At 36.7% G+C, this 27,862-nt stretch overlaps 1 protein-coding gene across 5 annotated transcripts in view; it reads left to right on the forward strand.

The window, feature by feature from the left end:
• Positions 1-9,148: 9,148 nt before the first annotated feature.
• LOC110442668 (extracellular tyrosine-protein kinase PKDCC-like) overlaps positions 9,149-27,862 on the forward strand; it is a 35,536-nt gene continuing 16,822 nt past the window's right edge. The window contains exon 1 of one of the 5 annotated variants that reach the window (XM_021486379.1): positions 9,149-9,172. The gene's annotated coding sequence lies outside the window, so the exon portion shown is untranslated. The other 4 variants (XM_021486377.1, XM_021486373.1, XM_021486375.1 and 1 more) reach the window with 4 other exon arrangements.

Here is a 27,862-nt window from a genome sequence, read left to right on the forward strand (position 1 = left end):
TGAGATTTTATCTATAGTAGGACTGGAGAGCACGAAGAATGTGTTGTTTGTTTATACAATGCTGCTGGTCACCAGTATAGGCTTTGAGCAATGCATTTCCAATCTCTTCGCATATTGTGCCTTGGTTATACATCAATATGGATGTCCCCTTCATTGATGTTTATTATGTGAGTATCATACATTGGCATCTTTGGAAACGTAAACAATATACATGTGTATTCTTTTAAATTTTATACAATGATACTGACCCATATATTGAGTTTCTGTAGGTTATACCTTCAATGCCAATTGCTGTATTTTGAAACATAAGCGTGAACTTAAGACTATGCTATAAAATGAAATCATATTGAAGACGCAACCCATGACACTTTACCTTGTTCGTAGCAAATGTGGCTTAGTCACAATGTACTTTTTCATAGATACCCATGTATATGGTATGCATTATGCATGGTAACTTAGATGACTGTGCGACACATTATGTTTGTCACATCTTTAGGGCGACAAGGCCACTTCAACCTGTAGAAAGCATCAATCATGACAATAGCTAATGCACCAAAACCTCAGGTATTAACACTTATAATGAAGATGCAGGCTTGAAGCATCAAGCTGGAATGCTTAGTTTAAACATGTTTCCAAGATATTGAACAGTATATATTACAAAACATATTATTATTACAACTTATCGAAATAAGTTTTAAAATTACCAACATAATATCCCATTCTACATGAAGCTGTACATGGAAACAATCAAACGAACACAATTATTTATTATTATTAGACTTAAAATGTATTGCTGGATTTAATGGATAATGCAGGTAGCAGGTATTGTAAAACAAACGTTGGTTTAAACTGAACTCGATAGCCAAGGAAATCACGTGTTGAGACAGAATACACCTTTCATTCGTCAGATAGTGATACTTTAAGGGAAAGTGAAATTCATCATCTTAAGAATATCAAAAGTTACATTCTTGACTCTCATCACGATCATCTCCGATTGTATGAATCTTATTTGGCTCTGGTTCCTCCAAACACGAGGTTAAAACCACAGGTATATACCCTTTTGAAGTCTCTGAGGGTTTAAAGAGTTTAAAAAGTGAACGAGTTATCTAGATTTGCGAAGAGAAGTAGGTATTTATTCAATTTCGATTATTATTTCATTTATCGATGTAAGTTACAAAGTAAGTTGAAGGCAATTAAGAAAACATGTAACACACCTTACTATAAAGAACCTTGCCATCCTCGTCAGGTCGTCAAGTAACTGTTTAATAATTTAATGAAAGAAATATGTAGATGTGAGATGTTAATTGTCAATGGATAAAATGCAATGTAGCTCTTGAAGAATTAGTGTTTAGTATAGAATCTTTTAAAATGGATTGGGTAGGTTGTCATTTCCCAGTTGTGTATTTGAAAATAAAGTTATTTTCGTCATTTTAGATTATACAAGTTTGATATGCACTTTATTTTTTGTTTCATTTTGCTAATTGTGCTTTCGCAATCTGAATGTCGTACATAGAATTCTTAGGTTTTTATGGGAACTTTTCTAGGGCGGTTTTTATTCTGAACAAGTTTAAACAGTTATTCTATGAATTTATCATTTTTCATCTGTTATTTCATGTAAAGCGATTTGTTCCAATACTAGTTGAAATATTTTAAAGTTTTAATATCTTGCTTCAATTTTCCCTTGCTGATATGGATTGATTCTTAACATTTAGTATTGAAGCCATGGAGCTTGTTTGTCTACGTCACATCTTTAATATAATTACAACTATACTATGAACACATATGTCTCGCAAAAAAGAATTGACAATAGAAAGTCAGAGATGAGGAAACCTTTTGTCATTTCTTTGCTTAATGCGTAAGATTATTTTTTTCAAACATCATTTTGATCCCCGAAGTTCTGCAGAAAGACATTGTATATTTGAATATAATACGTATATCTGTCTGTGTAGATGGGTCATCATACATTATATCAAAACATTAAAGTAGTATTATACATGTTATTGATTTTTTTGATATCGTGTTTGGGTAACGCACATTTACATTGTTGTATAACTAGTACAAAATGCATGCTATGTATTACAAAGAAAATAATTTTCCTTTCATCAAGTATTCCATTTTCATTATGATTTTAAGAAGCTCGAAAATACATGTGCATTTCATAAATTTAGCCCATAGGAAATCAGTTTACTCGTATCTCGTTCGCACGCAATATCATCTCATTGGCACGCCATAGTATTTCCGTCACACGAAATGAGGTTTCGTGAGGAGAATTGGTGTTTGCGTGCGAACGAAAAGACATTTCGTGACCTTGCTAACGAAATGAAAAAGATGTAATTTTATGCAAAAGAGGCGTTCTTGCAAGTAACCAAAGTGATAATGGATGTGATCGGCAACAGTTCTTTGAGTGTGGATGGAAGGGTATCACGTGTTTAATGTTTTTCATTTCGTTTTGAAATGCATTTTCAATGAAAAAGGAAAGAATACTTTTACTCAATACCTCCCCTTGCTATTTGCGATGTAAATGTTTCGCATTCCGTTCTTGTGTTTGGTTGTTTCATTATTTCTTATCGACACACTATGAAAAAACAAAATGTGCCATTTAGTGTCAACATACTATACGAATGAAATATTACTTTATTTGTATAAAATAAAAGGTTTTGATGAATTTACCCTTACCAAATTCATATTTTTAAAACTAGATTTGGAGATGGTTTAAGTATTTTGTAATATAATGTTTTATGAGTGTTATTTTCATGCCTGTTCAATGACTTTTTTTTCATCTTCGGTTATCAAAGCGAAATGCACATTGTACAATATGGTAAAATTAACGGAGTCATACGTATGAACACGAGGCATACGTATGAGCACGTGCTTTTTTTTACGAGCTGGATTTTTGCAGACATTTTCTGAATGGCTGCTGTGTCAATTGATCTAAACACAAGAGCCAAAACAAGCACGCACTGCAGATTTCGCTGACAGACATGCACCTGCTGAAAACTGTGATAAAAACAAGAACGGAAAATTCTGTCTTTGAAACCAGAAAAATACCGAAAGAAACTGCCAGCAAAATCGAGATCCATCTTGATTGATTTCGTCTGCAGCCTTGATGATTGATCAAACAGTGTCAAACTCCCTCAACAGAACACCAGATTCATCGCTCGTTCCTGGTTTTATTTCGGAATTCCTCGGTGTTTGATATCACTGGAACATGTTCCGAATATCTGATCTTTGCAACGCTGAAGCATGTCGGAGGATAAGGCCCTTTCTGATGAGCAGATTTTTTGTATGTAAGTAACAAGCACGAAGATTTTTAAAAGGATATCAATACCATTTCCATTTCAAAACTAAATACATGTACGTCTAGCATACAATTGTCATTAATTATATTACACCATTCGCGAAGAAGCCCATTACCGAATATTTATAAATGTTGGTCGGCAATACTGTTATTTGTTTAGCCGTAGCTAACTCCTAAGATACAGGGTTGTGAAGAGCCACAAGACAGTACTATCGGCTGGCGATGATGGGCACAGATTGACGAAGTCGTCTGGTTGGGATAAGATAGGGTCGTAACTCCGGCATAAAAACCAGTGATTCCATTAAATTGGAAGATAACTAGCCGAGAATTAACTGTTTTTACTTCCCTGATTTGTACAAATTGGTCGTTCCCTTGTCAAACTGAATGGCGGCAAGACTTGATTTAAGAGCCGTTCTTTCGTTATTGGGTCAGGCAACAACAGAAAGGAAGATGTTAAGGATGACAGAGAATGTAAGATTTTTACGGCGGAAGGAGGAAAAAGAGGAAGAATTACTCAATAAAACGACACTTAATAATGGTGTAGGCAACGAGCTGTTTCTCAGATTTTTTTGTTAATGTACATGAAGCTGGAGATACATGTATATTTTATGCAATATCTATTTTTAGGATTTGAATATTGCAGGCATTTAATGTGGGAGATAAGCGAGTACATTTTGCTGTCGTCATCAACGGAACAGTTGACTATAAAATACGGAATATCTCGATATAGGTATCGCATAAAATATTGTCAGATGTGTGTATTATTACCTATCAAATGCATGCAAGATTTTAATACAAATTTTAGCTAGTTTGTGAATTATAAACAATGGGATTAACATATATATAAAACTGTTCATTTCGCGAATTCAAATTTTAGAAGCTAATAAGTAGTTTGGAACACAACCGCAAAACATTCCAATAACTTTCAATTATTGTTCCTTTTTTGTCTCTTACTTGTGTCCCCATCATTGAAATACATGTATATGCAAAACAGTTTAAACTCTTTTAACACTTTGATTTCTGTTATTTCTATAACGAGCCGAACAATTTCATATAAGATGCGGATTATGCATTTAAACGGTTTTTTTCCCCCCATGCGAAACAGAATTGAATGATCACAAAAAATCTGTCGGGCTGTAGCAGGGCTCCGATTTATCTCCTTTGGTATTGTCCTTTTCGGGGTGGAAATTTTGTAGCGACCTTTATCTGATGATCAGATTTATGATACAACGAATGATAAGCATAGACAGTACATCCTAATATTGTTCTGTGATATTTTAAATAATTAATAAAATATAAAATAGCGACATCAAACAAATCTGAGAGATCATCATGGGTGTAGATTATATAGCCATCATTACATAAAATACACTGTGATGAGAACTTGAAGCTGTCTGTAACATTAGTGAACAATTTGTTTTTTTATAAAGAAATCTACAAACGAGGTATGTCTTTTATTAATGTTTTTGGCAAGGCTTAAATTAATTGTATTTCCCCAAAGCATATTTGTTCTCTATATGTCCAAAGTGGCCAACTCAAAACATGTTCAATAATCATTGGGATTGAAGAAATTAAATTTCGCGCATTGGAGTCTAAAATAAGTTTTACATTTCACATTTATAGAATTTGTATGTAATTAAATTGCTAATGGTAACCATTTGGTGTTTTTTTTCATTTAAAGACTGGACAGTGTTATAATCTAATCGTGTGCCATCAAATGGTGTTTGGAATACACCTTTTCTAATCAATTGTCTTATACAAATGTGATGAAAACGTTTGTAAAACACATGTTAATTCAATTCAGGCAATACGTAGACGTAATTGTTCCTCAAAATGAGTAAGAATGCTTATACGAAAATACGCCTCTGAATAAGTCATTCACTTCGACAGAAGTGCCGTACAAGAAAATGGATAGTCGATTTTTGGGTGTTGCCACATTATCACGTGCCCACTTTGCTCGGCATGATCTTTAGGCGTACTTCGTCAATCGATTGCTGGAATTGCAATCAAGAAAGTATGACCAGTGGGACTAGCAGCTCCAAAGAATTGTCTGGTACAGTAGAAAACAAAATGCCCTTACAACTTATGATTGTTCGTTTGTTTAAGGTCAAGGTTATATGACGACATAGCCCACCGCTATGATACATTGTTATATGAAGCGACAAGTTTTAGGACCAAACGGAAATGGAGGTTTTTCATCTTCCTCATCCACTAAAAGGAGCAAGGAGGAAAATCTCTAGCGTCTGACCTCATACAGACACTTGGGATCTCAATTCATTTCCCCTTGTGCTTTTTAGATTGGAATGTACTCTTTCTTCTGGTAATGACTCCCCGTGTGTCACTGGTTACATGATTAGCCCGTTGTAGGAATACTGTAACCTGGTGGTGCGTCATCCTACCTTGCTTTCAGTATGATGATAAATGTACTATTAAATGACCCATCATTGTCTCCTTCATAAAATATGGATACAGCGAGTCATTTTTCCCCATGTTCCCGATTCTAAAGTGATGTTATTTATATAAATCAGAGCTAGCAAATGCTGAATAGCATTCATATTTGCGGGTTATATATAATTTTTAAAAGATACAATGACGACTTTAGTGTACCTCGTCTGGGTTTTTTTTTTATTCAAAAGCGTGAACTTCTAACTTGACAGATATTTGTAAAATCCAAATTATAAATTATAAATCAGAATATCTTATTAAAAGACAGACATTCTATTGACATACAATCACAGTACTTTACCCAAGAATCATTTGAGCCTAGAGCTTTTAACCACTGAACCAGATATTTTTTTTACAATAGATCCCTAGACATTAGTATGGAAGCATACCGATGATTTTATGATCTTACCACAATAATGTCAAACCCCGCTAAGTCAAACCTCGCTATATCAAATCCTTCAGTATGTCGAATCTCGCTGTGTATCAAAACGTTCAGTATGTCGAATATCGCTGTGTCAAAGACCTCGGTATGTCAAACCCCGCTATGTCAAACCTCTCTATATCAAAACGTTCAATACATGTATGTCGAATCTCGCTGTATCAAAGACCTCGCTCTGTCGAACACTCTCTCTATGTTAAACACGGTAGAACCCACCCTCGGAATTCTAGGTGTTTCTCTTTATAACGTTCTCTAAATGAACAGTTTTGATATCAAGAGCGTAATCCTTGGTATTCAAACATATAGAACCATGAAAAACATCGACATAAACCAATTAAACCTTATAGGGAATTAGGATATCTATATATAGAACTTATCTTTCATACCGGGACAAAATCATCGTCGAGAAAAGCGGGATGTTCTATATATGCTATATCGTAATAACAAAGTTAGACTGTAAATATTACACAAGGGAGACCTTGTCCAGCAAAAGAACGCCTGAAGGGCAGATGCTACATGTACATGCGCCATCAATGGATACTGTCTACGATGTATGCCCAGTGAATGTTATTTCTATATATCCAATTGCATAAAAGTGCTTCGTTTTTTTCATGTCCCGAGTCAGGTTTTTATGTTTGTATATGTATGTACTTGTATTAGAATTCAACATGACATATTCTGTCTGGACTTGTTGACCTCTAGAGCCTACATGGTATCCCTGATTGTACGTCTAGGAGGCTAACACTGGGGGCACCTTCTTCCGTTTTGGAATTGTGAGAGTAAATGTATTATTTGTAAGACAGATAGACATATCGATCACGTTCATATTGTGTGCTTAAATATACCCTAGCAAGCTTACACCGTCTGATATGGAGGGATCATACCGCTGAAAATTCCGTCAATCCGGATCTTAGAAACAAAACCCGCTCTAGTTTGGATTCAAAACAATAAGTGGGGTGTATCTTTGAAGATATGTAAAAATATTGTACATTCTAAAAATTATTCTTAGTAAATAGTAAGATTTTCAAAGTATTGTCTGGCACAGAGTGTCTGTAAGGCAGGGCAGGATGACGGTGGTCTACAGACAACTTCTGTCGGTAATAAGTGTCGTTAGGTACAGCAGAGGACGGTCTATAAATGTACTCAATAGGAGGTGTTTCCGGTGGCGTGTCCGGCGCTGGGAATTCCGAGGGAAATCGATGTTAAATCCATTCCTAATTGCGAATATATGAGGTCTGGGTAGACTGTCCAAGGTCAGATTAATGGCTTTGACGCTCTCGGACTTGGGATACATAATGTTTATGGCAAACAGCTCAGATGCGAACTAACAACGTTTCTTATTTTGATATACAAACTTATCTTGTCTTCTAATGTTGACGATTTTATGATATACATGTTTTCTGTTTTGTCAAATGCTTGTGTGAATTCTTTTACCACAAGGAGACAAACACGAATATATCGCAGCCTCCCAAAACACAAACGCATACACTACACGCATGCATCTTGCACACAGGGGAGGCCGTCCTTAAATGACCATAGCTGTTGATAGGACGTTAAACAATACTAAACCAAACCAAACCATTTTAAATGAATACATAGAGGGTACATGCTTATTGTCTTAAAAAGCAAGCTTTACTTGGATGAGGGTACAATAGAAGAGAGCAGGTCGGCAAAGCTTGTCGAGAAAATCCCTCCGAACCGAGTCATTACGGATGCATTGTATTTATCCATTCAATAAAATGGTGTCAATTTCCCTATAAAACGACAGGCGTCATTCCTTTCAAGCAACATGTATGAATTTAAATAATCAATAACCTGTATGGGTGTATATAGTCTTCACGTGTACTTAAATGCAAATTTCGGTCATGATTGAAGGGTTTTACGCCCCTGTCCCTCCGTTTCAAACAGTAGTTTAGACAATTTAGGTGTCCAGCTTTTTGTCCTCTAGCATCACCGACGAGTCCAAGAAAGACGAAACACCTGTATGATGCAGGTGTAATTCATTTTTGGCTTACTGTATTTATAACCAAACTTTAAAGGTGCAATCTGTAATATGAACGTAAAACACTTACGTTCATCTTATAGCATTTTCTGGGGGATGGCACGTCTGTCTATTGGGTAACTCGACACACACATATATTGTTTACTTGGTCACTTGTTCATACGTCACTTGCACGACACGTTGCAAAATGAATAATAATGTCCGCCAGGACAACAATCTTTTACAACTGGAGATAATTGCAAAAATGGTCGCTTTATAGTAGTGCCACACACCAAGAGTATTGTGATATGCAAACCTTCTATCAAGCTAACATGGCATGATACTTGTTTGAACATACATAAACTGTTTTTAGACAATAACATGCTTGGCGTCGGTACATTTTCTTGCATGACAATAAGAATAACAATATGTTCCCCATCCAGCTCAGGCGATTGCCTGTCCAATCTGTACAATTAAAATAACTGAGTCTCCTTTTCGCAGAAGGACATGTCAGAGAACGTTTTTGAATTGTACGTGAGAGTGTGCGTCTTGCTATTAGGGTTGCACTTTTGTTCACCGATTTCCTGCATAATTCTGAGTCTGGCTGAAGCCGTGTTATTATCAGACATTCCCTGTCCTGTTTGCCTAGCTTCTACTGTCACCCTGTACGCAAAACATCGGAAGTCGTACTCCCCCCAAGAGCCATGGAAGACATTTTATCAGTAATTACAAAGGCATTGAGCACGGCACCGGATCGATAAAGGCCCCTTTTTCAATCTTGAGATAGAATTAAAAATTAAATTGTAACTGTCAATGTATCGGCGGTTTTGATTTGCTCACCGGCATCCTTCCCGTTATTCCATGCGCCGTTTTTTTTTTATATGAAATCAGTGTGGCCTGGTTTTTTACTCGTCTTTGATTTACTAAAGAAAGGAAGAAACGTGGAACACAGAGCAAGATGCCATGCACTGAAGGATGTACGGAATATAATGCATGGATTCGGATTCGGGTAAGTGAAGACACCAACGGAATTGCTTGTATTCAAAAGACTTTTTTGTATTGTTTTTCTTTTATCATTTTGATTCTTTTATGGTTATTTATGAAAAGTAAGAAAAAAAAATCATACGTTCAAGGCATCAGTTTTTACATGTACGAGCTGTCGGAGAAGGTATTAACAAAAGTATGATGAAACGAACATATTCGCAACGATTTCAGCTCGTTTGCGATGCTGTCACATTGTGAAGGTTTAAAACAAAGGATTCTGTAATGATGCAAAATATCTTTGGTTGATGATTTCAAACAAAATGCCGCATGCTGTTTGCATTGCGATACAAGAGCTTGTCTAATTAAAGGTGTACAGGTATACGCGCGCGTGCCAGTAGACTAGCAACACAGGTGATAAATGATGAAAATGAAAGGCAACATCATCGCCTGCTCTTGTGCAGAGCTCGATCAATATTTGATGTACGCCATACATGCTTTAGGTATTGTTGAAATTAAGTACGAGATAAAATGGCCATATTGTATTGATTTTCTATTGTCAAATTAGACAGATAAATAAGACTCGGATGCCCAATCGTCTGAAATATTTCCTGTTTTGCCGTCGCCATTTTTTTTCTCGTTATTCGACCTAATTGTTAAGTAATTTTCATTAGCCTGATAGCACCTTGTAAGTCACCTCTGTGAAAGGGTATGCAGAAAAATGATTGAGTTAAGTATTATATATGTATATATGTATTTTTTGATATGAGGGTTATTATTTTGAAACCAAGGTCACGAGTATTTATTTTGTAATTTTGTATTCACAATGTATAAAAAATTGTCCACGGAAAAAATCCATTTTGTATTTTTAGAATCGTTTTTGGTATGGTTAGGATGCATGCTTCCTGAATTATACAAGATGCATGTTACAGTGTACCTCAACGAATGACGGCTGTTTAATATATGTTTATCAATCTTGTATCGGTGAGTTTTTTTAATTTTCAAAAGAAAATGACTTTCAACACGGATATTCTGTTCAAAATATAAAAATTCACTATCGAGAGTTAAGTAAACGCGACAACAACGAAAATTGGTTGTGGAATTTCTTTCCATCGTACTTGAGAGATCGACATCGATGCTTCACAAACGACAATGAAGTCCGAGCATGAAGCTTTAGGTGGTAAGTTCGTTTATATCAATATGTAAAATTCACAAAAAGTATGCTAAGATTTACAAAACTTTGGTAAGATAATTGATCGATACAGGCTTGTGGCCTCTGTGTCCATATTGCACGGTGAGACCATTACAAATGTAAATCTCACCTCCGGTTTATGCTTTAAAACTAGCCAAATACTAATAATATAACCATCAAATTTGTGGACTATTTGTTTAAGCTGAAAAGAGTTTATTGCATGTTCTTCTTTCAACTTTATGTAATCAGCAAACAGGTCCGTTTTCGACACGGTATAATCTGTCAAGGCATTCATATATAAATTTAAAATAGGGGTGGTCAAAGAGCACTACCTTGTTGTATTCCTCTAACTATAAGATGTGTCATAGGCCCTCTATCAATCTTCGACAAAGATACCCAATTATACGATGGCCGACAAGAGCCTGACAAAAAGATATGAACTTTCATAACTTTTTGTACCACGGTACACTTTGATATGGTACACAAAGATATGAAAATTCAAATCTTTGTGTACCATGTAAAAGTGTAACATGGTCCACAAAGATATGAAAATTCAAATCTTTGTGTACGATGTAAAAGTGTACCATGGTACATAAAGATTATAAAGAACTTTACAAATGTACCAACAGCCAATATCAGCCGGCAAAAAGATATGAAAGGTTCTCACCTTTTAGTACCGCGTTACACTTTTTTCATTTCTTTTTGTACCACCTATGGTACAAATAGATATGAAAAAAGTGTACCATGAAATCACGCGTTACACTTTTTTCATATCTTTCTGTACCGTGGTACACTTTTGCGCGATACAAATAGATATGAAAGCTTCTCTCCTTTTAGTACCGCGTTACACTTTTTTCATTTCTTTTTGTACCACCTACGGTACAAAAAGATATGAAAAAAGTGTACCACCAGAGCATCGGAATGTTGTTATCGGACACTATGACCAGAACTGACACCGAATAGTGAAGCCCTAATTACATCGTCGAAACAAGTCGTGAAGTTCATTAATCACTTCTGATGAAAAACAGAGTTAGTTGCAATTGTGTAAGTATAGGGGCCTTGACAGGGTCTCCAAAAGGGATAAAGGACATCTGAATATTTTTGTCATTTCCCTTGTTTTGAAAGATGTCCAGATTAAAAACGAATCGTACAACTAGCTCATCGTATTTCCATCCACCCCCATTTTGTTTTGTTTATAAAAAGGTAGACTATCCTTCGAAGTAATTAAATTGATTGTCCCCTGTTGTCCCCTTGTCCCCTACGGACCCCGTCGGCGTTTTCAACTGGTTTGGAGTTTCTTTCATTTGAGAAGTTGAAGACGCCGACGGTAGAATACATTAGAAATGTATTAGAATAATAATCCATAATGNGATAATACATAATGACTTCCTTTTTAAAATAAAACATTTATAAAATTCGGTAAAGGATATTTATTGAATTGTTGATTTCAATTTAACTGAGTAAGTAATAGTTTGGAAGCTCATTTGGTGTAATAAAAATAATAGACATTCCGTGCGATAACATTTCATTGTATGTGATGACAGCCTTATCGGGGTGTAATTTGTCAAACTTGGTAACCTTTTTGTCTGATGGTTTCACATGTTTCTGTACCATGGCTGTTTCGGCCGTTTTTTTGGTACAGAAAGATACAAAAGCAACGGGTTGATTTTATTTCTGCTTTCATATCTTTGTGTACCATGGTACACTTTTACATGGTACACAAAGATTTGAATTTTAATATCTTTGTGTACCATATAAAAGTGTACCATGGTACAAAAAGATATGAAAATTCACATCTTTTTGCCAGGCTCTTGTCGGCCATCGTACAATTAAAATCTTTCATACAAATTCTATGCAAAGATATATAAGTACAGGTGTATACCAATTTTAAATTTCATTTTAGATATTTTGATATCGTTCGATTTTCGTAGGTTCTTAGTATTCGTAAAGCTTTCCAACATATTTAAGCAAACACATGTATTACGTCGCGGAGGAATGCCCTTAATTGAGGAGCATGCATTCAGAAGGGTGCCAACCTTCAAACTGCCATGTTCCGTTCTTCACGATTTTAACAAAAAACAATAAAAGAAACGGAAGGCGTGTTTCAAACGATTTATAAAACTCACGTTAACCAATAGCTGAGCCGTTTAAAGGAATGGTCTTACAGTCATGTAACAGAGACAATTTTGACAGAATAAATATAAATCCTCTGTTGTAAAATTGTATGCCCGAACCTCATTTTGTATTGTTGTGTGCAAACAATACATGATTTGTTTTCTGTCGATGGAAAGATGTTCCACTTTTAGCATCGACTTGTGATCAGAGGAAAGCTTTACATGTAGATAGGATATTCAGTAATTCCCCGTTGAATACATAATACAGTATATTGTACGAGCATGGAAACTGTTCTGATCAGCTCTTCAATGTAAAGCACTCGTTTAACTCGACAGAGCCTCAAAATACTTCTGAACTCAATTCATAAATCTCCTATTAATTTAAAAAATTGGTTACATTTGCACCATCCTATATTCACTGGTAAAATTGCACGAAAAATATGTTACAAATCTTTTGGATTTCTCTCTCTAAACTCACAGTGATTTATATCGTATTATAATCATTTCGAGAGCTAATTTCACATAATAATTCAATCCTGATGAAGATACTGTAAAAGTTGAAATTCTCGCGTGTGGACATGTTCGCGTTGTGACCCTTGAAACGGATCGCGGTGTGGAAATTTTCGCATTGGTGAAAGATCTGAAATCCATATAATCTATTTATCTATAATATGTTAAACCAGTATTCAAGTTTTGATATTTTTCGGGCTAATTAACTAAACGCGAAAATCGCGAACATTTCCACATCGCACAAAAATCCATTTTTACATTATTCAACATTTTATTGGTATATACAAAGGGTTAATTTCAGCCGCCATTTCATTCATGTAATGTTAATATCAGGCAAATACTGTATTCTGGTAATCGAAATTTAAATTAAATCTCAAGACACGTGAGATTCTTTGAATTATAGATATTGGCTATTGTCGAGATTTTACATTTTAAATTAATGTCTCCTCGAATTCATTTTCGCAGTTTTAGCTGAAGCCAATGTAGCGCAAAACATTCCTGGGTGTATATATCAAAACAATATCTGAAATTGATATTTCAGCAGAAACACGGAGACTTGCGTGCTGGTTTGTGTTCTATGAAATACAAGACTTGGTATATTGGGGAGACTTCGTGACGTTAACCTTTACCCTGACCTTAAAGCGACTTGTGGTAAATGTTGAGGCCATATTTTCCTGTCACATCTAGTCAGTTTAACATTTCACTAATTAAAACCAACGACAGTATTTCTTCACAATCACTTTCAAAATAATTGATGCGAGTGAAACCGGAGCTGGAATTTCCCCGTCGGCGGGCCCCGGAATAGTTTGGCGGCTGACATTTCCATCCGTCTCGTTTACATGTGAATTATGGACCAAAATGTGGAGTGCCTTTGTAGTATTACCGCCTATTTTAGTCTTTTGTGTGTCCTTAAATTCCCTGGTCTGTTGTACACCGAGGCCTCTGTAGGGTATGTAGTTGGCCGTATTCCTTTAAACAAAATCCGAGGTCAGCATGTTTAAATGAGTAACCGCTTAGGAAATACCGGATTTCGTGACTCGAGACGTCAATCACTTTGTAAAATTACCTGGGAACTACAACATTACAGGTGAGAATTTCACTTCTGTTTTCATACCTGAAGTTAAATTGTAGTTGTTTCGCAGAATTCTACATCCTTTTATCATTATACAAATTGGTGTTTCGTCGAAATTCATGCACTTATAAATTCATTTATTTTAAGAAATAAATAATAGCGTACGTATTCAACGTATTTGTTTTACACCCTTAGTTAAATTATCAAAGAAAACTGAATTGAGTTGAAAGACAAGAATAATGAAGAGCTTTCATTTAAAAATAAAAGTCACATACGATTTATGAAGGCTGTGCTCGCTATCACAGGGACCTGCGAATTTGTAACAGCTGTATTTGGCTAAAACTAAGGTGTTCAGAGTCATTTTACAGGTTTTTGACCGAAAGTTGACCTCAACCCTCTAATACGTGAAAAAGTACCCTTAAAAAAATAATTGAACACATTAATTAAGGTCCAAGTTTAGCTGTAACAAATGTTCAGTTCCCTATATGCTCGCTATATCGTAGCGGAAGGAAACGTCAACCCAACCCCGTGTTTCACAGCAGTGACAATAGACAGGACTATCTATGATATGACATGGTACATGTACTAAATTGAAATAGTTGTAAACAAATCTACTAACCTTTTGGTCGTTCCTGTCCATTTTTTTTATTTCAAATGTTCACGTGTACTTTTTCAAATGTATTACTGATTTTTCGATATCAATAATATTTAAGTCTTAGGGACTAGATATTCTTTACAAATTAACTTTGTATTTGTTCGCTTCGCATGTTAAACGATACTTACCCACCTCGCATGCTTCACAAAATGTATGTGTAATAGACTTGCATTCATAAAGCGGGATGAATATTGCAAAAATCCCCTTCAATAAAATCGTAATTGACCAAAAACATCCGTACATTTATTTAATTTGAGCCTCAATATTTCAAGGACGATATTATCAGGAAAAAATGATGATCGATATTTCATACATAGAAACAGATTGATTAATGGACTTCGATTGATTAATTGACTTCGATATATGCAAGGTATTCGATTACGAATATTTTCGCGCTTAAGCATTGTGTACTCGGTCTTGTGTTTGCAGCTTCACACTATTGCGGTCTGCCAAAAAATGTACTTTCACTGAAGCAAATAATGTGTTGGAATATGATTTTAAATTATTAACTCAATATATACCTACAAACGTTTTAACATCACATTTCTAATTTCAGATTTAATCACAATATTTCGTGTCGTGGACTTTAAATAATTGCACCTAACCTTATAGGTCGTATACTTCTGCCAAGTTTAAAATCCATTATTGACAAATAACACATAGGATCCTGCGTGTCACCTTAACATTTGTTACCTGTACTTCCCGCTCGGCATTGTTATCGTTTGATTGACGTGTGTCAGGGCTATTACGTATTGGGTAGAAGAAAAAAAACCCATTAAACTGTTTTATTCACGTACCTCGCATTAAAAATACAGTGTCAGATTCAAGCGATAACAGTACAATTTACGTGAACAGGGAATTGTAAGCAAGCAGAGCGTGATTCATAATTAGGCTATTTACTGGCTTCGTAAAAAACTGTTTAGCGGATTATGGGGTGTATGCAAATATTATATTAACATGTTTTGCTAACTTGATGAATGATTTTTTTTCTTCTATTGAATAACCTTTTTTTTTTTTTATTTCATAAACTTATTAAATGGACCAACAATGTTTTGTTGGTTAAATTTGTTATCGTTTTACGCTAATAGTGACAAGGTGCACTCGAACGTGTTTAAAAGGGAAAATCCATTTGCGTTGGTTTAATCGATTTTTGACCACAATATGTACAATTTGTACTTGTGCAGTCGGAAGTTTTTATATATACATGGGTGGTCTGGTACACGCTCGAGTATACACAGTACTACCATCTTAATTTATAGCGCTTAGGCTGTAATGGTATATATAAACTGTACTGTTGCGTACACCGGAAGAAGGATATTTGGCTCTTCCGGTTAAACATTTTACCACTTTCATGCAGTGTGAAGAATTTGGAAGACATGTCACTGCTCTCTGTTTGTCTGGTATAAGACATGTCACTGCTCTTCTGTATGTCTGGTGTACGACATGTCTCTCCTCTCTGTATGTCTGGTTTAAGATATTTCCCCTCTCTGTTTGTCTGGTATAAGACGTGTCACTCCTCTCTGTATGTCTGGTGTACGACATGTCACTCCTCTCTGTTTGTCTGGTGTAAGACATGTCACTTCTCTCTGTATGTCTGGTATAAGACATGTCACTCCTCTCTGTATGTCTGGTTTAAGACATTTCACTGCTCTCTGTACGTCTTGTATAAGACATGTCACTCCTCTCTGTTTGTCTGGTATAAGACATAAATGTCTGGTGTACGACATGTCACTCCTCTCTGTGTGTCTGGTGTACGACATGTCACTCCTCTCTGTGTGTCTGGTGTACGACATGTCACTCCTCTCTGTGTGTCTGGTGTACGACATGTCACTCCTCTCTGTATGTCTTGTATAAGACATGTCACTCCTCGCTGTATGTCTGGTATAAGACATGTCACTCCTCTCTGAATATCTGATTTAGGACATGTCACTCCTTTCTGTATGTCTGGTGTACGACATGTCACTCCGCTCTGTATGTCTGGTATAAGACATGTCACTCCTCTCTGAATATCTGATTTAGGACATGTCACTCCTTTCTGTATGTCTGGTGTACGACATGTCTCTCCTCTCTGTATGTCTGGTATAAGACATGTCTCTCCTCTCTGTATGTCTGGTGTAAGACATGTCCCTCCTTTCTGTATGTCTGGTATAAGACATGTCACTCCTCTCTGAATATCTGATTTAGGACATGTCACTCCTTTCTGTATGTCTGGTGTACGACATGTCACTCCTCTATGTTTGTCTGGTGTACGACATGTCACTCCTCTCTGTGTGTCTGGTGTACGACATGTCACTCCTCTCTCTTTGTCTGGTGTAAGACTTGTCACTTCTCTCTGTATGTCTGGTATAAGACATGTCTCTCCTCTCTGTATGTCTGGTGTAAGACATGTCCCTCCTTTCTGTATGTCTGGTATAAGACATGTCCCTCCTCTCTGTATGTCTGGTAAAAGACAAGCCACTCCTCTCTGTTTGTCTGGTATAAGACATGTCACTCCTCTCTGTATGTCTGGCTTAAGACATGTCACTGCTCTCTGTATGTCTGGTATAAGACATGTCACTTCTCTCTGTATGTCTGGTATAAGACATGTCCCTCCTCTCTGTATGTCTGGTATAAGACATGTCACTCCTCTCTGTTTGTCTGGTGTACGACATGTCACTCCTCTCTGTATGTCTGCTGTACGACATGTCACTCCTCTCTGTTTGTCTGGTGTAAGACATGTCACTCCTCTCTGTATGTCTGGTGTACGACATGTCACTCCTCTCTGTATGTCTGGTATAAGACATGTCACTGCTCACTTCATGTCTAGTTTAAGACATGCCACTGCTGTCTTATTGTGTTAAACATGTCACTCCTTCCTGTATGTCTGGTATAAGACATGTCACTGCTCTCTGTTTGTCTGGTATAAGACATGTCACTCCTCTCTGTATATCTGATTTAGGACATGTCACTCCTTTCTGTATGTCTGGTGTACGACATGTCACTCCTCTCTGGTTGTCTGGTATAAGACATGTCACTCCTCTCTGTATGTCTGGTGTACGACATGTCACTCCTCTCTGTTTGTCTGGTATAAGACATGTCACTCCTCTCTGTTAGTCTGGTATAAGACATGTCACTGCTCTCTGTATGTCTGGTATAAGACAAGCCACTCCTCTCTGTTTGTCTGGTATAAGACATGTCTCTCCTCTCTGTATGTCTGTTGTAAGACATGCACTCCTCTCTGTATGTTTGGTGTAAGAATAAGACATGTCACTCCTCTCTGTATGTCTGGTGTACGACATGTCACTCCTCTCTGTATGTCTGTTGTAAGACATGCACTCCTCTCTGTATGTTTGGTGTAAGACATGTCACTCCTTTCTGTATGTTTGGTATAAGACATGTCACTCCTGTCTGTTTGTCTGGTTTAAGACATTTCACTGCTCTCTGTATGTCTTGTATAAGACATGTCACTCCTCTCTGTATGTCTGGTTTAAGATATTTCACTGCTCTCCGTATGTCTGGTGTAAGACATTTCACTGTTCTCTGTATGTCTGGTTTAAGATATTTCACTGCTCTCTGTATGTCTGGTTTAAGACATGTCACTCCTGTCTGTATGTCTGGTTTAAGACATGTCAATCCTCTCTGTATGTCTGGTATAAGACATAACACTCATATCTGTATGTCTTGTGTAAGACATGTCACTCCTCTCTGTTTGTCTTGTGTAAGACATGCCACTCCTTTCTGTATGTCTGGTGTAAGACATTTCACTGCTCTCCGGATGTCTGGTTTAAAACATTTCACTGCTCATTTCATGTCTGGTTTAAGACATGTCACTCCTCTCTGTATGTCTTGTGTAAGACATGTCACTGCTCACGTCATGTCTGATTTAAGACATTTCACTGCTCACTTCATGTCTGGTTTAAGACATGTCACTCCTCTCCGATATCTGATTTAGGACATGTCACTCCTTTCTGTATGTCTGGTGTAAGACATGTCACTGCTCTCTGTATGTCTAGTATAAGACATTTCACTGCTCTCTGTATGTCTGCTTTAAGACATTTCACTGCTCATTTCAAGTCTAGTTTAAGACATGTCACTGCTGTCTTATTGTGTAAGACATTTCACTGCTCTCTGTATGTCTGGTTTAAGACATGTCACTCCTCTCTGTTTGTCTGGTATAAGACATAACACTCATATCTGTATGTCTGGTGTAAGACATGTCACGCCTCTCTGTTTGTTTTGTGTAAGACATGTCACTCCTTTCTGTTTGTCTGGTATAAGACATTTCAATGCTCTCTGTATGTCTGGTGTAGGATATGACAATGCTCTCTGTATGTCTGGTTTAAAACATTTCACTGCTCACTTCATGTCTGGTTTAGGACATGTCACTCCTCTCTGTATATCTGGTTTAGGACATGTCACTGCTCTCTGTTTGTCTGGTATAAGACATGTAACTGCTCATTGTATGTTTAGTTTAAGACATGTCACTGCTTACTGCATGTCTGGGTTAAGACTTGTCTCTCCTTTGTTTGTTTGGTTTAAGACATGTCAAACCGCCCTGGATTTCAGGTCTGAGACACGTCACTTCTTTAGAGAATGATATTACGATTATCTGTGCAAAGTCAACTATTCCAGTTCTTTCTATATATTTTGTACCTGTTTTAAAAGTATGTTTTGATTTATAGTCTCATGTGGCTATTTTCAAAATCTACAATATTTTGTTCCCGTCTGGTACGATTGTAAAAGTACGAGCTTTCTGACCTCGTGCCAGGGAAACGAGGCTGTTATTGCGTCACACAATCAATACACACATTGTGTGCAACACCAGTGCCACGACACCGCTTCGGTATTTATCAACTTAATTGAAAAATGTCAACCGGGGCTCAACAATAGCCTGGTTATACATGTTTTTCTTTGTCTGGTATCGATACGTTCCATGTACCCCTTAACGAAACCTGCACTCTTAATACCTTGCGTTTCCTTGTCCGTACATATGGTGGTGGCTAAGGGCACTGGTGTTCGGGGGCGGGAGGGGGGAGAGAAGGAGGGAAAATTCCAATGATGTAATGTATCTGGTGTTTTCTGGGTTGTGTATCACCCCCAATCAGTGCCAGAGATGTCAGTCATCTCTCCCCTCTCCATCCCGCTCCCCATCCCTCCCCCCTCCTGTACAGTGTTCCCTCCCCGCCACTAATCAAAACCGTCTGTACAATTGTCTGCCTGCTGTTTAAACACACAAGCAGTAATAATCCGTAGAGTCCTATTATGCACAATACAATTCTGAAAAGTTTTAGAATTAAAAAAAAACCCAGTGGTAATGGTCTCTCTCGCTTGTCTGATCATATGGTCGTTACGGTAGATGGTAAACTCCATTTAAAATATACGTAAAAGGTGGTTATACTGCAAGTCATCTAGTTTTCGCTAATAGTTATTTTCGCGAGCCTTTTTCATTCTACGCATTCGCGAAAATTCTAATTAGCAAAATGGACAACGAATTATTTATGCTGATCTGAAAGAATGCGCGCGATATATCTAAACTCGCGAAAAACACGTTTATTTTGTGTGCCACTGCTTCTGGAAAGCCTTGGAAAATTATATTATCGCAGATCATTTGGACCATGCCTTCCTCAAACGACAATACTCATTGTTATATATATTACAATATTCGGGAATATTAATATTGCCGTCTAATAAAACATTACAGAAATACCTCGCTTATCTGGTTCTAATGTACTTCCATACGATTGCAGTTTCAACGGGATCAAAGAATTAATGCAATATTGCAATACGTGTACCAGCTGAAATGATATAATTATCGGTATAAGTATACACACTATCTTGTATTCCTCATTGCTCTACTGGGAATCGAACCCGAACCTTCGCCTCAAGTGGACTGACGGTCCCACTCCCTCCCCTCCCCTCCTCCTCTCTGTTACAAATATATGTAGTCTCCTCCGGAAAGACTTCCTCGAGTCTTCCGGAGTTCATCTATCCTAGTGAGGGCCAGGATAAGTTAACGATTTCCAGGTACCTCAACTCGAGTCGAATCGTGATGACTTGTTTGATTAAATTGACGTCGAATCCGGCTAGCCAAGTCGGTAACTATAGAGACTATACGTGCTTCACCACAGCGCCAGTGTTACACTTTGTCTTACGGTCGCATACACTTTATAAAAATAACATACGTATTTTTGAATTGTAGCTTATCAACAAACACTTCAGTGGCAATCGTTTACGGTGATCTAATAAATGTATTGGGAATATCCTAGTTTGAAACATTTGTGGCATATTCAAGTCCTGCTAATACATTTTTACTGTCTTAATTTTGATTTCTAGTTGAAATGACCGTTCGGTGTGTGTGTGTTGTGTTAACGTAAGTGAGACAACAATCCTCGTGCATATTTAACGTATATTTAAATTAAGGCTAATTGAATGCTCTCGACATCCCTATTAATGTTATATATATACCGACAACCTGTATTGCGTATATGTATTGTATGTATACATATGTTCATATCTCCATGGCGGGTCAGTAAGTGGATTCATGAGCAGCAGATAAACCGCCAGAAGGTCGTCTTCAACTTTCCGACCGTAGAATGGGCTATCAGATAGAACACCGTGCAGACACGGTATCAGTATATATATATACACCCGTGACCTGTACCAGGCGTGACTTTTCGTCGTTTTTTGTGTGTCCTAGTTTTCATCCCGTGCGTAGTTGATAACCACCACTCGAGGAAAATTTAGGGGCGGAGAAGTGTTTTTTGGCCTAGGCTATCTCGACAGTGGGATTAACGTGGTGTGTTTATCTCAAGGAGTTTTACAAGTGTGTATCTTTTACCTGGAGTAGAACAGTAAGGCCGAAAAACCAGGTAGAAAATAATACCGTAGCTTGTCAAGGTGAGTTAGCACAACATCTATAGTTTCAGCGTGGATCGTATATCCTGCTTTCGTCCTGCTCTGTTCAGATTCCAGCTTAAACCGACTGTTGAGTAATATGATGTTTTTTTTTAATAAGGAGTTTACATGCATATGGCGTTGTTTCACATATCTAAGGTAAGCACTATATCATATCCAATATATTCTTTATCAGTCTCGATCGATATGTGTGTGTAACCTGTTTTGAAGTTCACGTGCTATTATTATTTACAAGGCTGGTGCACATATTACAGAGACATGAGCCTGACACTTAAGGACCGGAGTGCCAGCAATATAAAATAAGTGAAAAAAAGGGGACTAAATTGTCCGGTTTGATAGTTAAATGTCACACAACAATTGTCAAGGTATTTAATATACTCATCTATCCCGAGCTAGTTAATTTGCATGTTTACTTACAAACTTATACTGTACATGTGTGTCATTTCAACTCTTTCATTTTATAGTAATTACATATGTTTGTAGCACTTGTGTCGTTCAGTCGAAATAACCTATATTACCGGAAACAATTCCGGATTAACGAGCTATCTTGATTGGAAAGAATGAACCGATTGGTACTATCAAAAAATAAACTTCAGCAGGGCTAGTTTCTAACTTGATTGTAGCATATATATACCTACAAAGTAGTAGTCCTTAGTTAACAGGGGCCTTTCAGATCGAGCACCTGCATTCGAAACACGTCTTTTTCTGAATTTAACTCAAATATTTTACCTTGTTTTTATCTATGTACTTTGTTTTGAATGTGGTTAAAATGAACGTGTAAATAGTAAATAAAACAGCGAAATGAGTCAACTGGAATCATAACGACTTGGAGATTATCGGTTCTAAAACAATATAGCTATTCAGAAATCTATTGTTCACATAACTGTTTCCGGTTTAGCGAATTTAGTGGACTGCTTAACCACAGAGCTTCATTCTGATTATAGAAAGGAAACAATACATGGTTGGTTGTGTTCATTTAGATTAGGAATGAACTACTCGTTATTACTTAACGCACGTTTATTCAAAATGGCCCCTTGCTTGTGTTTTTGTCAAATGTGTTGAAGAATCGCCGATAGCTTAGAGTGCTAGTAACAATTCACCAAAATTGTCCCGGAAAATGAAAAGCTTATCTTTTTATTTTATTTTTTGGCATTTTGTAATTATATTTGAATCGGTGACTTTTTCTGATACAAACGCTATTTTTTAATGACGTCTTTGAAATATCGTTGGTTTATTTTCCATCTTTCTTACTCCAAATGCGTCCCTGCACCTGTGTTATGTTATAATAAGAAGCAAATCCAGTGGCTTAATCAAGATTTTTGTTAAAACAAATTATATCGAGTCTTTCTACCAATTATCGCGAAAATAACACGATAGTAAAATCCCAGTTGACATAGGTCTATCTAAAAATAAACAGCCCCTATCCTGCTGCAGCCGTTTCTTATAGAACAGTATACATTTTTAACCTCTACTTATATGTGGCATATATCATCGGAATGGCCCGGTAGTTATAGCCTGTCGTGTTAGGCTTGTGTTATATATATATGGAGTAGGTTGAAATGTTCCATTAGTCAGTTACGGCAATGCTATCGTATAAATGCTGAAGCTGATATATATAACAATGCGTGGTGGAGTTGTACATTACACGTGGTGGGGAGATGAGAACACGTGCGGTGCCCTCTTCTCACGTGTGTTTTAACGTTGTCTCGTGTGGTTGTCACGTGTGTGTCGACTATTTTGCACTTCTTTAACAAATAGTTATTGCTCTGCTCTGGGGTCGATTGTATCCCTTCGGGGAACACTTGACATTTCCCCAAAGCCATTAGACGACTACAATTACCATGAAATAGTTCATTAGTCGTGTCTGTGTAACGGTTTAATTAAAATATGACTATTCCCATTTGTCAAAAAACCCTCTTCCTGTGGGCCGTTTCATTCCAATACAATATTTGGACCTACATACTATGTGCGTAACCTAATGACAAGAGTCTAGTATACAACTTCCTGTTAGTCATAATTTTGTAGTGTTGACAACCTCTTTTCTATAGCGTCGATAGCGACCATTCTGTACTGTTAACAGTTGCTATCGTGATAACATCCACTATAATTCTATAGTGTTGACAATCACGATACTGAAATGTTAACGGGAGTTTGTAACGTTGAAACAATGTAGATGTTTTGTTGATATACATCATGCTGTAGTGTTGACAGTCACTGGTATGAAATGCTGACGAACATCATGTGATGTTGACACCACCGACCACTCTGTAATGTTGACAACCATCAAACTCATTAGAGTGTTGACGTCCATTTTTCTAAAATGTTGACAACTAAAGTTGTGTAGTGCCGGCAACCACTTTACTGTAGTTATGGCAACCTTCTTTTTACATTTTTTTTTATCAATTTTTGTAATATTGTTGACTACAACCATTTTGTAATGTTAGCTGGTACCTCAGTACTATTACACATCTATTTATAGATTTCAGCCATACTCGTTGCTCTTCTCTTCTCCCTATTATCTATATGGACGACCTTTATTCTGGGAACAATCAATGCAATGAGGATTCAAACTTGTAGAATGGAACTGTTCCTCCTCTTGCACCAACGACAGAAATAATTTTGATATAAAAAAGAAGACTCGTTTTTTTTTCGATCCAACTCTATAGATCAAGGTTTAATAACCGTTTTTATGGAAACTCCATGATAAATGTGTACATTTTCTATTGGACGCTTCAGTATGACTGTAGCGGTAAACAGTGTTATAAAAGGCTGGTCTTGTTCACAGGGACTTGTGAATTTGTTACAGTTTTATTTGGACCAAAACTTGGGTTTTCCGAGTAATATCACACGTTTAAGAGGCTTTGGTCAACTTTCGATATAAAAAGCCATCTTCTGTGCTGATATATATACGAATATATATATCATCATTGAGAGTGGCTCGTATATATCACTATCGGGGATGACATTTCTAGCGAAAGTTGATCTTAACTCCTTAAACGTTGTAATATTACTCGGAACACTTCAGTTTAGATCTAAATATAGCTGCAACAAATTCTCAGCTCCCTGTGGTCTGCTTTTCGATCACATCTGATATACAGTTACTGTACCGCAATCACAATTGACTGTCCATCAACATGTACTGTGTGTTCACAGGCTGTCGTTGGCTATATAGTCAATACTGAACAGTAACCTCGGCGTATTGCCCTTTGTATATCGTTCTATTCAATACGTAATCATCGGTAAACTGCCGTTATACACATTTATCAATGAGAATGCGGCTTTACGCAACCATCAATGAACTCGGGCTTGTGCCGTTGTTGGCAGCATTCTGATTCCAATAGGTAATGGGGCAAGACACTCGTTACCCACGGCTAGATAACGTGTAGTATATCAGGACCCAACTGAAACGGCACAACGACCTTTGGCAGTAGCACCAAGATGGCGAGCTGGTACGGAGGCTGGTCCCGGATTTCGACGAATGTTTCCATAGTCTAGGCATGTCTAACACAAGAATCGTGTTGAGATTTTTGGAGGTATGGAATGTGTTCATTTGGGTAAAACATGTTTTTAAATTTTGTGGGAAATGATTTTGTATCACGAATTCTTTTGTGAAAAAAATGACCAAAATTATCTGCTGTCTCGATATCTATGATGTGAAAGAGTATATCGGTGTATCGCTGATCTTTGTCAGATTTAAAGACCGGATTTGTTCCAACATGAAATCGATTCTGAATTCATACAGGTTTCAATACTCAAAGTCTCGATAATTATGTACCATCGATATTATCAGAACGTGTTTCCATGTCTTAAATCAATATAATTGTATACCATCGATATTGGCAGAGCTCGTTTCATTATTCTTAATCTAGATAATTGTGTGCCAAAGATATTGGAAAAACGAATCATTTTTGCAATATACAATTGTACGTTTATTGCAACTATGAAGATAGGCACTAAGAGAATGAGAGTATTACAATATTGGTGATATCGACCTTGAACGTCTACAGGCCGAGCCTAACGACGGAGTTTCTATACTCTATACCAGCGTCTAGTGTTAATATTCGATAGAGAGGATTACCTTGGACCCGTGGGAGTTACAGACAACGATTTGATGGAATAACAGATTCGTGATGGGAGATTGGAAGAATAGTGACGTAATTATCATAGTTTATTCAATGTTCGTGCAGGAACGCAGGTATTAGTATCAACCTGGAAACAAGCAAGCCATCTAAATCTAAAACTGCATGCAATGTGTATTGCATATGATGTGCCGAATGTACATGTACCAACGCCCTTGTATTCTTGACTCTATCGTAATTGTATCATCTGATACCGATGCATTTGTCATTGGTATTTTGTTGTGGCATTTTTCAAGAAATACAATGGTCGTCATGCTTAAGAGTCGCTTTCAAGCAAAACATCATATTTACAACTGTTGTTCATGTCGACTTACTTGTAAAGCAATTCAGTTTGAGCGATGAATGTGTATTACATTTCCCCAGTGGCTTGTTTATGGGGCTACCACACATTGACTTTTGCATATTGTAGATAAATTTGTTCACTTATTTCCAGGAAAATGTGTAATATTTAAACGTACTTGAAGCTTGCATTTTTGAAATACTATATATAGACAATGTCACAGAACAAGTCAGACGCAGGAGAAATAGTCTTGAACGTTGAACACGATTTGATTGAGCTTTGAACACGATTTAATTGAGCTTTGACACGATCTAATTGAGCAATTTGTATTTTTTTAGTTCCTGTTTTTCTTTTTCTCCACGTTATATCTTTCTATGAGTTTTAGTACTTTCGGGTACGCCTTGGCAGCGGACACACTTTCTACTGACAGTATAATAAGTTAGAGTTAAATAAGAAAATAATTGATAATTTCAGTATTGTAAGTGTACTGCAATCCAGACAAGCAAAATTCGATGCAATGCACACCAAGAGAGTATCACGATACCATTAGATTAAATGAATCGTTTCAGTCCTATATTCAAATATATTTTTGAGTTTGGATTTTGTTTTTGTGTATTACAGTAACGCTGCGGCAAACATTAGGCTTTCAATGGCAGTCGTTAGTGTTAAAGCGATGAAGTGTGTTTGAGAACCATTTTGTCTGCGATTCGTAAAACAATCTAAAATGTGTCGTAACAATCAAACAAGAATATAAATAATTAATGACTATCTTTGAAATCGCGATTACGTGGCCTGTGACAAATTATGTTTTCAAGCGGGCATATTGTCCTGGTCACTGAACAAAAGCGATGACTAAATGGTTAAAAATTACAGAATTAATTTGAAACGCTCCAGATATACAAATTCCACAGTTGCTAATCTTTCTATTAGTATTATGGGATGTTGACGCATGTTTTGTGCTTGAGATTCTGAATTGGAAATACATGGAAGTTAGGGTTATGTGAGTTTTCGTATTACAAGAATTTGCATACAAAGTCTAACCGAAATCATTCGGGAATTGTGTCTACTTTTTACAATTCAGAATCTGTAGATTTTCCGACCCGCTAACATGCTGTTGTTTACGTTTAAGACTTCTTATATGAGGGCTTTTATATGCATTGTCAGCTTAAACTGTCAATAACAGGGCTTGAGTCATACCATAGATGATACATTTTTTTGTTATTTTAAATATCGGAAATGACAGCGGGGATACATCTGCCTCACCTAAAACGTAGCATACAGTCGCTGTATGCATTGCTCAGATGTTTATTTTATACATATTATTGATTTAGCGTGGAAATTACTGCTTAAAATTTAAATATATTCATTTGTTATGCTTGTCTGACGGTAAATAATGATATGACACTATCTGTTTATCTTGAAGAATATCCTTCGGAAACTCTGATGAATAATGTCTGTGTTTTTGGTGTAGAGTTTACGCAATAGAAAATGCACACAAAACGTCGATTAAAATATATAATGCTTTTTATTAACAAAACTGAATATCAAATTTATATCCTAAGCAGACACAACTCTACACCTCATTTTAATGTTTAATAGTCGGGTGTAAGCTGCTTTATGTAATTTATAGAGATCTTCACTTGATAAAGGGATAAACCGGGAAGACAGATTTTGCAAGATAAAGTTAATATATACATTCCTTATGGATTTTAGACACTTATTTCCACAGGGTATAGTATTATCACAGGTTTGTAAGCTCTGCAGTTGAGCTGAGAGTCCGTTCTGAGGTTTGATACCAAGTATGTGAGAACTGATGAGAAAATGCCGTCCGCCATAATATCTTGTTGTCTTTGTATTTCGTG

This window comes from Mizuhopecten yessoensis, unplaced genomic scaffold, assembly GCF_002113885.1.
Source record: "Mizuhopecten yessoensis strain PY_sf001 unplaced genomic scaffold, ASM211388v2 scaffold716289, whole genome shotgun sequence".
Taxonomy (NCBI): Eukaryota; Metazoa; Mollusca; class Bivalvia; order Pectinida; family Pectinidae; genus Mizuhopecten; species Mizuhopecten yessoensis.